The following is a 12,037-nucleotide window of genomic DNA, read 5'->3' on the forward strand; positions in this document are numbered from 1 at the left end:
CCATGTGCCACAACTACTGAGCCTGTGCTCTAGAGCCCGCGTGCCACAACTACTGAAGCCCCCGCACCTAGAGCCTGTGCTCCGCAACAAGAGAAGCCACTGCAATGAGAAGCCCGCGCACCGCAAGGAAGAGTAGCCCCCACTGGCCGCAACTAGAGAAAGCCCACACTCAGCAACGAAGACCCAACACAGCCAAAAATAAATATAAATAAAATAAATAATTTTTTAAAAAAAGAAGCAGGAACCATCTGAATCTAGGACAGACTTCAACTACCTCAAGTTCCGGTCATTTACATTGCCAAGCTACATGCACTCAGACTGACAAACTTTTTAAGTTACTTTTAAACTACTAAATTTGGCTACATAAGCCTTTTGAAGGCAATACCTATCAAAATTTTAAATGCAACTACTCAGACTTTTACCTAGTAACTGCACTTCTAGGAACCTATCCAACAGAAATATTCTCACAGATACATAATAATACATGCACAATTCTTTTGCTGAAGACAATTCTTTTACCGAAGAACTGTAATACCAAAAAAAAAAAAAAAAGCTAAACTTAAAAGATACAATAGAATATTATGCAGCTATTAAAAAAAACTTTATGTTGATGTGAAAAATCTCTATGATATATAACTAAGTGAAAAAAAAAGACCGAGCTACAAAACGGGTAAGATCATGTTTGTATTTTAAAAAAAAAAAAATTGTTTTGAAGGATAACTGCATATCAAAATATTTATTCATGTTTATCCTATTTCTATCTTATCACTGAATTCAAGTTTCCTACCAGTTTACCTCACAAAAAACAAAGAAGGAAAAATGTATTTTTATCTCATCTTTTCCTAGCAAACTCTAATAACACAAGTGTTTATGAACAATACTAAAATCGAAGATTTCTTGAAGGGTCCAAGCAATTCAAAAGCAAACAAGTTCTTAGGTTGGGGTGGGTAGGGGATGAGGAGGGGGTACCTGACCAAAGTCGAGGGATCTCACTGAATCAACCTATCCCTTTAGAATACTGAATTAAAGATTAACTACAAAAAAACAGCAATCCATTATCTTCTGAAATATGCTTAAAGTCTTCAAACATCCTCAGTTCTCCATGGCAATATATGAGCAGTTTAACAAAACTTTCCTGACAGTTCAACTTATCAGACCAGTATTTCTGCAAAGCCTCTAATGCTAGCAAACATCAGAAGCTAAACTAATTAGCTTTTCACCTTTATCCCTTCATCATACCCTCCACTGGAGGTGCTAGTAAGCAGTCACAAAGGCCAAATAGCAAGGGAAAGCCTAGATATCAGTTTTTAGCAATTTTTGGTTTAATGCCCTAACAACAAAATTGTAATAATCTTTTTTATTCCCGAACACTTCCCCTCCAACTGAATTTAACCAGGTCTGACCCTAAGCTGCTCCCTTTTTAAAAAGAAATTAAGGGACTTCCCTGGTGGCACAGTGCTCAAGAATCCGCCTGCCAATACAGGGAACACGGGTTCGATCCCTGGTCCTGGAAGATCCCACATACCGTGGAGTAACTAAGCCCAGGCGCCACAACTACTGAGCCTGCGCTCTAGAGCCGGTGAGCCACAACTACTGAAGCCCGCGTGCCTAGAGCCCGTGCTCCGCAACCAGAGAAGCCACTGCAATGAGAAGCCGGCACACCACAACGAAGAGTAGCCCCTGCTTCTCCGCAGCTAGAGGAAACCCACATGCAGCAACGAAGACCCAACACAGCCAAAAATAAATAAATAAATGTATTGAAAAAATATATATATATATATATAAAGAAATTAAAAGGTGAGGGACTCTATTAAGTTTGATGCCACTCAAGCAACTTTTTTCCAAACAAGGGTGGAATCTGCTGTACTTAAAATTCAGAGTGAGATCTCATTTGGGATTCCTGGTTCAAGTAACAAGAACCAGAGTTTTTGATAACATTCAGATAAAACTGCACTGAATTTACCTCCACCTTATATTTCCTCACTCTCAAAAGCTTGGGGAGAAACTGTATTTTTAAAAAGTTAGAACTGGAGGAAAAAAAGGAAAGTTTACAGTCAACAACAGTATATAGCTAAATAATTCCCTAGTGGGCTAGGGCATTCAAATGTTACAATTTTATAGAGCTAGTTTAAAATCTTAGAAAAGCAAGGCTTGCAAAAGGTAACAGTTATTAAGCAGCTATCCGTTGCCAGAGACCACTACCCAACAGAGAAACAAGAATTTAAAAGGTATCTACCTTGAAGGGCCTCTCTTGACATAATGGTTTAAAATCTTCATATACAATCCTTAAGTTTTTCTTTCAGACTACCCAAGTTTGTTTTTCATTCATAAATACGAACTGCGCTCTCTACTTTGAAGTCGGTTTCCTCACACCCTACATTTTTGCTTTACTTTTATTTGATTAAAGACAAGAAAAGCTTAACACACAAAGAGAAAAAACATCTACTTCAGTTCTTTTTGGAGACCAGGCTTTTTGGTAAATCATACCTATCAGCTTATTTTCTCCTATACATTTTACCCTACATCCTAAAAGACAGGCACAGGGCATAACGCAGGAACAAATGATAACCGAACTAATAAATAATAGTGACCCTCCCAATCATATATACTGGTCTCTTCCTATGAGCCACAATTCTCTCCACAATCTGCAAGTGACACCCAAGGACACCACTTTCTTTCTTATCTCTTCTTGTGGCCTTCAAATATTGGTGACCTCTATCACAGTGTAATATTTGTCTTTTTAAATTCATATTGTCTTTTCTAAGCATTACTGCGATTCACTGAGTTTTGATCTCACATTTCAGGGAATGGGAAGTACTGATGAAAGTGTCTTGTTTTGTGTCATGAATTATCACTCTGGCAGGAATATTTTTGCACGGCTTTTAGTATGCCCAGAGACTAACATGCAATTTATTATGATAGAAACTATAATTTAAACATACATCTTCAGAAGCAACATGAAGACTCAAAATCCAGACTTAATATAGGTTTCCAAGAAATAGTTAAAGTCCTTTTTAGGGAAAGGACGTGGTCCAAGTACTCTCTGCACTGTCACAGTAAAAAGGCCAGGTGTTTGGGGCCATTTTATTTGAGTCACCTGCACCTGTACTTTTTTATAAAATGGTCAAGTAAAAAGGCACTAATGTAAAATATGCTTTCTGAGACCCAGAACAATCTAACCAATCAAGGCAGAAACTTACTTAAAATAGAGAAAGAGGGCAAAGAAAAGGTGCTTTGAAACTCTAAATAAACCACTCAATAATGAGATTTGCTCTGGGGCAATCAACCAAAGACCACATACTTGGTCTGCACTAGTTCCTCCTTTCCAAACTCAAGGGGATGGAAAGATGCTTGGGGTTAAAAAAAAAAACAACAAAAAAAACCCCAATTAATTTAAAAAAAAAAAAAAAGTCTCTCTCTCTCCAGGAAGGAAATCACTTAATTTCTGTGTCTAATGACCTCGCCAAGAAGAAAAAAATAACCCCTACCAAACCCCCCGCCCAAGGAAGATGACAATATAAGAGGAATAAGCAATATTCTTTAAACACAGTACTTTCAATGACTATTATTTAGAATATCCAACATGGATCACTAAGTTTTTTCACATTTCAAAATTGCTTTTCTAGTACTATAACAAGGTAACTAAGCTTTACTCAAAAAAGTTCCTAACTAGAACCACTCAATACTAAAATACCCTCTCAAATCAGCATCATCAACCACAATGGCCCTATGTTTACAGAACATGAGTCAGGTTATATCAAACAGAACAAATCTATAACTTGTTACTCACTTTAAAATACAATTAAAATCTGTGATCAATCCAATAAAATCCAGAATAGTAGAGACACTGGTTACAGTGTAGCATGACTAGAAATGGAAAGGTACCGGCAGTGCTTGAAGAAGAAAAAGATAGTTATTTTCCTTTCCTCTCACCTTGATAAAAGTTAAAAGTAAACTAAGGCTTACTCATTTTCTAGCTTCCAGAATTTTCCTCAACAGGATAATGATAAGTCACCTAACAATCAACGTGTGCTCTGCAGGTTTAACCATAGGAATAACATGTGTAAGCAGGAAGAAAATCATACAAAGATTAACATCTCACTTTGGTAAAGCACAAAAGTCAAACACTAAAATTCTGAATAAGGTTTTCAGGAAAGATGCAGCAAGACTTCTAAATACTTCACTTAAGTAGACTCACAAAGATAAAAGGAGCAAAACCCCACCATACCTCAAGGCTCTATCAATACTTAATTCATCACTCTTTTAACTGTCTACAGATGTAAATCAAAAATACTTTTTATATACTTAAATTAGGCAGTCATCAGAGACCAATCATCTTTTACCACAATACAGATGTTAAGAATCTTTGTCACATTTATGTTTCCCTCCAAATGGTACACACTTGAAAATTTAAAAATTGACCACCTCAAATCATGAGATCACTAACAAATACATCAAATATGCTAAAGGTCAAAGGAACTGCATACTTTGTAGGATAAACCTAGCAGAAATCGAAATCAGAATTCCATGACTGAGGATAGTTATCCCACATTTATAATACATTTTTTAGACTCCCAAGGGATGAGCATTTTTACCTTGCCTTATTTTTAGAACTACACATCACACTGCACATATCACATGACATGATGTAACTGTTAGCAAAGAAAATGGCCCAAAACCATTGAAAATATACATGGTAGAGGAAACGAATCAATGCACACAAGAATCACTATATTTCATATTTACTTTTTGAAATTTTTTGAACTCACAACAGATCTTTTTTCAAATTGGAAACGCGGTTAGTAAGCTCTGTAGAAACAACACAGAAATGTATTCGGTATTTTATAAAATAGGAATTTACCCAACTATGGGGAAAACTGATACGAAGAAACATAATAGAACAACATTCTTCTAAATCTACAGGATTAGTAGTAAAAATTCTCTGGATCAAAAACGCAACAGAAACATAATGAAATACCTTCAGATAGAAAACAATTATTACTCAAAAGTGTTCACTGTTGTTGCGAGAAAAGAAAAATAGTTTTAAATGACAAGCATGTAGACAATTGAAAATTTCTAAATTGGTCAGACAGCACGCTAGAAAAAGAACTAAGTATAGCCTGTAGAAGGGGGGAGGGGAAAACACACCCACTTAAGCCCTTGTATATAGTGGTTACTTTAAAGGACCCAAAAAGCAGGGAAAATACTACAGACTAGTCTGAGAAATGGAAAACATATTCCAATGTTCTACTCTCCATACTTGAAAGTGCTTTAGAAACGAAGTTCAGTAACAACCTATAACTATATCATGATTATGCAAGGCAAAGATTATGTAATTTTATCGTTTATTATAAACGTTCTCCGATTTTAAAACTAAAAAAACTAAAACGTTTTGATCTCTGTAATAGGGAGGACAGAAGTTCTTCTGGGCTACAATTTAAAAATATAAACACACACCCCAAAACAAACAAAAAAACACAATGATTGCTAGCCACGTGACAAAGGAGATGGCAACACCAGGACTGTGAATGGAGGGGAGGGAGGCGAGGCAGGAGGACTAGGAAGATTTCTCGGAACTTTGGGGACCTCGGGATTCGGGTCTCCCGACCCTTAAGGTACCAAACTCTAGCCCGACTAGTTGTACTGTTAACATTCTCAAGTAGTTTATTAATAGGTCACGAAAAATGCTCCAGTGACCTCCAGAATAAAGGGGGGAAAAACGGAGGAGGAGGAAAGAGAGCAATTTAAAGTGGCGCCATCATGTCACCCCTTCTCCCCTGAGGCAATCAATAAGCAATAGTTAAGTAACGTGTTTCTCCAAAAAAACCACACTGGGATCCCGACAACGGAAAACAAAAGGATTTTTAAGTAAAACATGAGGGTAAGGCTGTTTATCCTATGGAAAACAATCAAATTATTTGCTGAGAATCAAAAGACAGTCAGCCGGAAAACAGGCCCCCCTAACTCACTTAAAAGCAAATAAATGTCTCTTCCTCTTTAGTTTAAAAAAAAAAAAAAAAAACACGTCTGCCTGAGGGAGACTAGATCTGAAAACGTAAGTGACCTGAATTTACAGGCAACAAAAATAATAAATGAAACAAATAATCATCTCACTAAACAATCAGAGTTGTGATACACACCGTGAAACGCGCAAGATGTGTGTTTCGGCCAGAGAAAGGCCTTTTGCAGTCAAGAGAAGTTCAAGGCGAGAGCAAGAGTTTGTTTGGGTTTTGTTTTTTTTTAACCGGAATAAATCGTGTTCTTAAGGCCGCATTTTTAAATAGAACGCCAAAGGAAAAGCTGGCGAACGAGGCGGCAGCTGGTGGGGAAGGGCCCCCGCACACCCCCGCCCTTGGGGCGACTCCCAGCCTCGGACCCGCAGCGGGGAAGCCCGGAGAGGCCATTTAAAGTTCCGGGGATTTTTCCTGCCCTGCCCTGCCTTTCTAGTTACAACTAACAAAGAGAGGGAGAAATGGGAGCCACAGGGAGAGCGAGGAGAAGGAGAAAGGGCAGCGGGAGGAGGAGAGCAGCAGCAGCAGCAGCACCTACCACGTGATGGAAGAGCGTTGCCCGGGCGGATTCAGCCCCACAAAATGGGCGCAGTTTGCAAACAGCCCCCGGCCTGGGCGCCGAGGGCCGGCGGCGGGCGGCGGCGGCGGCGGCGGGCGGGGGCGCGCGGCGGCGGCTCCGGCCCGGGCCCGCCGCTCTCCTCCCCCCCGGCGCCCGGAGCCGCCCTGACTTTCCGGGCGGGGGGGCGAGGCGGAGGGGGAGGGGAAGGCGGCGGCGGCGGGGAGCGGCCGCTTTTTCTTCTCTTTCGGGTTCTTTCTCCGGCCTTCCTCGGCTCCGGCGGGGCCTGGGCACGGCCGGGGACCACAGCCCGGCCGGGAGGACGGGCGGGCGGGGGTAGAGAGTGAAGCCGCCCCCCCGCCCCGCACAAACAAGCGCCGCCGTCTGCAGCCCAAGCCCGCACCCCGGCCGCCGCCCCCGGACGCCTCTTCCCGGCCGGGGAGAGCGCTCCGGCCGCCCCCCGCACCGCCGCGGCGAGACGAGTCGGCTTCGCTAAGGTGCTCGGTTCTCCCGCCGGCTCGGCGAGCGGTGGCGGCGGTGGCGGCGGCACTGGGAAAATGGCGGCCGAGCTTCTTTTCCCTCCCCCCCTTTAATCTGAAGCGGAGGGAGAATGGAGCGAGCGAGCGAGCGGGCGAGCGCCGGGGACACGGGGAGGAGGGACAGCAGCGCCTCCGCCGGCTGCGGCTGCGGCGGCGAAGGGCCGCTCCGCCCCGGCGCGCCGCCAGGGGGCGCCCACCGCGCCGCCCCCGCGAGCCTCCAGGAGGCGCGGCCGCCGCCGCCGCCGCCGCCTCAGTCATGGCTCCTCGCCGTGGCCGCTGTTTCTGCACCTCCAGCTGCGGAGGCCGCGGCGCCGGGACCCAGCCGCTCCCAGACGTGCGGCGGCGGCACGCGGCACTGCGGCAGGCGGGAGCGGACCCTCGCTCCGGCTGGGGTGAGGCTAACCTGAGGCACTGACGCCGTCACATTCCTTCCGCGCTTGGGCTGACAAGGCCGCGCGCCGGCTATGAGGGGCAAAGCAGGCTGGCGCGAGAGAGCAAGAGGACGTGAGCGAGGAACTGTTTGTACTGGGTAGTAAATAGGCTAATGCCGTCGGTACCACATTATTCCAGGGCTAAACGTGCGCTGAATCAAGTGGGGAGCTCCCTGACCAGTGAACCGCTTCCTGCCGCCCTTTGTCCTAGCAGCCTGCCTCCGTACACTGCAGCACGCCTGGGCACTAGCCCCAGTGCCGCGATCCGCAGCCGCCAGGGTTAAAAAAAAAAAAAAAAAAAAAAAAAAGCGCACGTCTTCATTGCGCAGGCGCGGGCCAGGGCCCGCGCCGGGCCAGCCCGGGAAGGGACAGCCGGGAGCGAGAGGGGAAGTGATGGCCCACCAGCGCCAGGCCCGCTGGGAACTGTAGTTTTCGTTAAGAAGCACGCGTCTGGTTTTGGGTGTCACGGCTTGGCGGATCCACCAAAGCAGGCAAATGGCATTACACAATGAGGATTTATGCTTCCTGTCTCCACCAAAAGGAAGTTCACTGCTATGCTAAAAGTTTAACAAAGAACTCCATAGAGAAACCCAAATCTCACAACAAAAAGCAAACTTCCACTTTCCTACCAGAGTTGGTTTAAAGTGGTGGCACTTTATCATTTCTCATGACCAGTTTGTCAGTACAATATCTTATTCCTTATTCCTATTCCAAAATAGGGCCTTAAAATAATGGAAGATTTTCTAGATTAAAAAAATTCAGCAATATAATGCGAAGTGTCACATTTACACACATTATAATCCACTATCCTTTAAAACTAAAGAAAAAGTTGCCAAAAGATGAATCCAGGGCTTAGAGGCTTAAAAAAGGAACTCTGGTATTCATCAAAATATTACTTTAACTTACAGAACAACAACAACAAAAAATGTTTCCAACAATTAAATCATCAAATGCAGTAGATGAGAAAGATATGCTCTACTACCAAAAAGGAAGATGAGAAACGCTCAATACTTTTTTGTGGCTTACCAAAACCAGTATCCGGTGGTACGCGTCACTTCTGTTAGGCCAAAAAACAGCCCAACAGCTTGTCCTCCCACAAACTTTAACTCAACTAGCTCCTACAGCATCTACACCTATATTTCCATTTGTACCCTTAAAATCACACTCTCAGTCATAGTCATGGTTCTCAAATATCAAAAGAAAGTCACAGGGTCAAATTACACAAGAATAAAAAAAATATGTATACATATTTGTATACACATCCAAAAGAGATCCTAGTCTTGGCTTTTTAAATTATAATCCTGGGGGGGGGTGGATTTAGTTGATTGAAAAATGTATACACACATCTCCACATAAATAGTTATTCCACAAAATACAGCAGAAAGTGTTGAACACAATTCTAAAACCAATAGATGGCGAACTAGAGCCCTAATGTGAGGATTCTGAAATCCAAATGAGCAGAATGAAAATACCAAATAAGGCATAGCCCTTTGCAGTGTATACTTAAATATTATGTTCAAAGACACTCACCACAAAATAATTAATTTTACTACTGCTTCGATTCTCAAAACTCAAGTGTCAGATTTAATTAGGCCCCCAAATAACGAAGGTTATAAAATACATTCTTTTCAAATGATTAAGAAAGAGGTGGAAATGCTCATTTTTAAACATGCATTTTGGGTAAAAATAAATCCCCACTTTCCCCTTTTCTCACTGCTTAGCCCAAGAGTAGGGAGTTCACAGTGTTTATGGCACTTAAATCAATTTGTTTTACATTGTTATCTCGAATCAGATGTCTTTCTGCTCAGACACCAATTTTTCCAAATAAGGACATTCAAAGGTGAGCTACTACAGACACAAAAATCTTAGACAAATACATTTTCTTAAAATTTCCCCCCAAAACACAGTGGATGTCAAGGCTGATTAAAAACACACACACACAGGGGCTTCCCTGGTGGCGCAGTGGTTGAGAATCCGCCTGCCAATGCAGGGGACATGGGTTCGAGCCCTGGTCCGGGAAGATCCCACATGCCGCTGAGCAACGAAGCCCATGCGCCACAACTACTGAGCCTGCGCTCTAGAGCCCGCGTACCACAACTGCTGAAGCCCACGCGCCTACAGCCCGTGCTCCGCAACAAGAGAAGCCACCTCAGTGAGAAGCCCGCGCACTGCAACCGAGAGTAGCCCCCGCTCGCCACAACTAGAGAAAGTCCACACACAGCAACAAAGACCCAATGAAGCCTAAATAAATAAATAAATTTATTTTTTTAAAAAAAACATACTACTCATTTTCCTAATCATTCTTGGAATAGTCATTGTGATTGACTGTCCTCCAATATCCACTCTATCCTAGTAGATTAGTTTTCAACCCATTCTCTTTGCCAGTGATTGGTTGGGAATGGGCATGAAATGTAATCCTGGCCAATGTGACACAAGTGGAAGCCCACTGGAAGGCCTCCAAGAGAGAATTGTGAGAAAAGATTCTTCAGTCCTAAAGATGAGATGAGGAAGAAACAGTCCCTTTTCAGGTAATGCTGAACATGACACTTCACACTGCTACAGTCACCTTACAGCAAGCCTGAAGATGCCACCAACATCAAAGAGAGCAGAATGGAGAACTGGCAAGTACCTTGGTCCTTGGTGACAGCATTAAATGATTATATCAAACAATCCTGACATCTGCAAGACTTCTGGACTTCCAGCTACATGAGACCAAGGTAACAACAAACATTTCTTTATTGTTTAAGCCAATTTGAATTAGGTTTCCTATACCTGAAGTCAAAAACATACTGATTATTTTCTCATATTTTAGAGTATTTGTATACTCTAAAATACTTTATGGATAATTTATATTGTCATATTTTATATAACCTATAGACCAGTCCTTTCCTCATATACACAACTCTGTACCCATCCATGTCTTTATGTGTTCTTTCTGCCCGGAAAAAGAGGACCATCCCTCCTCACCACCAATCCTTGTTCATTCCTCTCCCCCAATCCACCTCTAATTTACTTTTCCTGCAAGAAAACAGTAATAAGAGAACTCCCTGGCAGTCCAGTGGTTAGTACTTGGCACTTTCACTGCCATGGGCCCGGGTTCGACCCCTGGTTGGGGAACTAAGATTCCGCAAGCCGGATAAATAATAGAATAGGAAAGAAAGAAAAAGAAAACAGTAATAATAACAATAATGTAGGTAATTGGCACTGTATTACCCTGCTCTTGGTTAAATGCTCTCTGTAATTCCTCTGAGGTTGTTTTCATATACCAATCTTGCCTCCTGAAGCCAGCCTCAAAGCTCTTAAAAGCAGGAACTATGATTATTCCAACTTCTCTGATTTATTACCCTGGTCTATATAATAAACATACTCCAAAAAGGCACCCTTTAACTTCTTCACCATATATCTTCTAACAACCCAGAAATTCCTAAGCAGAATATTCTATCACAAATTCAGTATTTCATATGTCCGAACCAATCTCAAAAGGACAAGGGATTATTCTGTGTTGTACTTAAAAAAAAAAAAAAAAAAAAAAAAAAGCAATTATTAAAGTAACTCAGGAGAGAAAGTCCTAAAGCCTAAACCATTTAGTTTCAAAAGGACAGGGACCCAGTTTTTCTTATTTGCCATTGCATCCCAGGGACCTAGTCCAGATATCAGAGAAATGAACACATCAATCTATATAAGACAATATTAAAATTATATCATGGAAGAAACATCTTTAAACTGAAATTGGTACACGCTCTCATGTTAATATTCAGCCAGCTAAATATTAAGTAGAAAGCCAGGATAAACTGAACCAAAATTGGGAAATTTAAATAAAAGAATTTTGGATATTAGAAGGAATACGGAAGGCCATCTAATAAAAACCTCCAGATTTTATTATCAGGAAAATGAAGCCAAGAGAAAATAGTTAGGAGACTGGCCAAAGCCAAAGCTGGAACACATGCTGGAATCCAGGTGTCAGTCTCCAATTCTCACTTTCCCCACTGTATCACCTGCCTTCCAGAGTTAGAGCCTCCCAACAGAAACATGCTACTCACCTGGAGAGTAAGAAGTGCAAACATGACAAAGGTATTAAACCTGAACAATACTACCAATTCAGTTTCACCAGTATCAAGACTTGGTCAAAGGTAAGTAAGAGAAAATCCTCACATTGATTACAATAAAGCGCCTCACATTGTTTACAATAAAGCACAAAGATCAAGATTTTTTTTCACTAAATGGAGGTCTCAACTAATTCACAATATCATATATTCTTATGTATTCAGTCCAATAGCAACAAACTTGCAGTAAGATTAAACAATTTAAGGCATTTGAAAAACTTGTGAATGACAAAGTATTATAAGAATGCATGGTATTCCTTAGTTTCAATCCCACCCAAAAACAAGATAATATTCTTCCTCATACTAAAGATATATAGGCTCTGGAATTTAGAGAAAGATATTATCTTACCATCTCACCACAGAAGTGATCCAATAACTCATTGAAAAGAAAAACTAA

General features: G+C 41.9%; 1 protein-coding gene across 4 annotated transcripts in view; it reads right to left on the reverse strand.

The window, feature by feature from the left end:
* The window catches only part of KANSL1 (KAT8 regulatory NSL complex subunit 1), a 183,444-nt gene that overhangs the window by 149,463 nt on the left and 21,944 nt on the right, over nucleotides 1-12,037 (reverse strand). For 3 of the 4 annotated variants that reach the window (XM_061175456.1, XM_061175457.1, XM_061175454.1), the window contains exon 1: nucleotides 6,550-6,664. The exons of the other annotated variant lie outside the window; for it this stretch is intronic. The gene's annotated coding sequence lies outside the window, so the exon portion shown is untranslated. Of the gene's footprint in view, nucleotides 1-6,549; nucleotides 6,665-12,037 lie in introns of those variants that run through there. 4 annotated transcript variants of the gene reach the window in all.

The sequence above is a fragment of the Eubalaena glacialis genome, chromosome 19 (assembly GCF_028564815.1).
Source record: "Eubalaena glacialis isolate mEubGla1 chromosome 19, mEubGla1.1.hap2.+ XY, whole genome shotgun sequence".
Taxonomy (NCBI): domain Eukaryota; kingdom Metazoa; phylum Chordata; class Mammalia; order Artiodactyla; family Balaenidae; genus Eubalaena; species Eubalaena glacialis.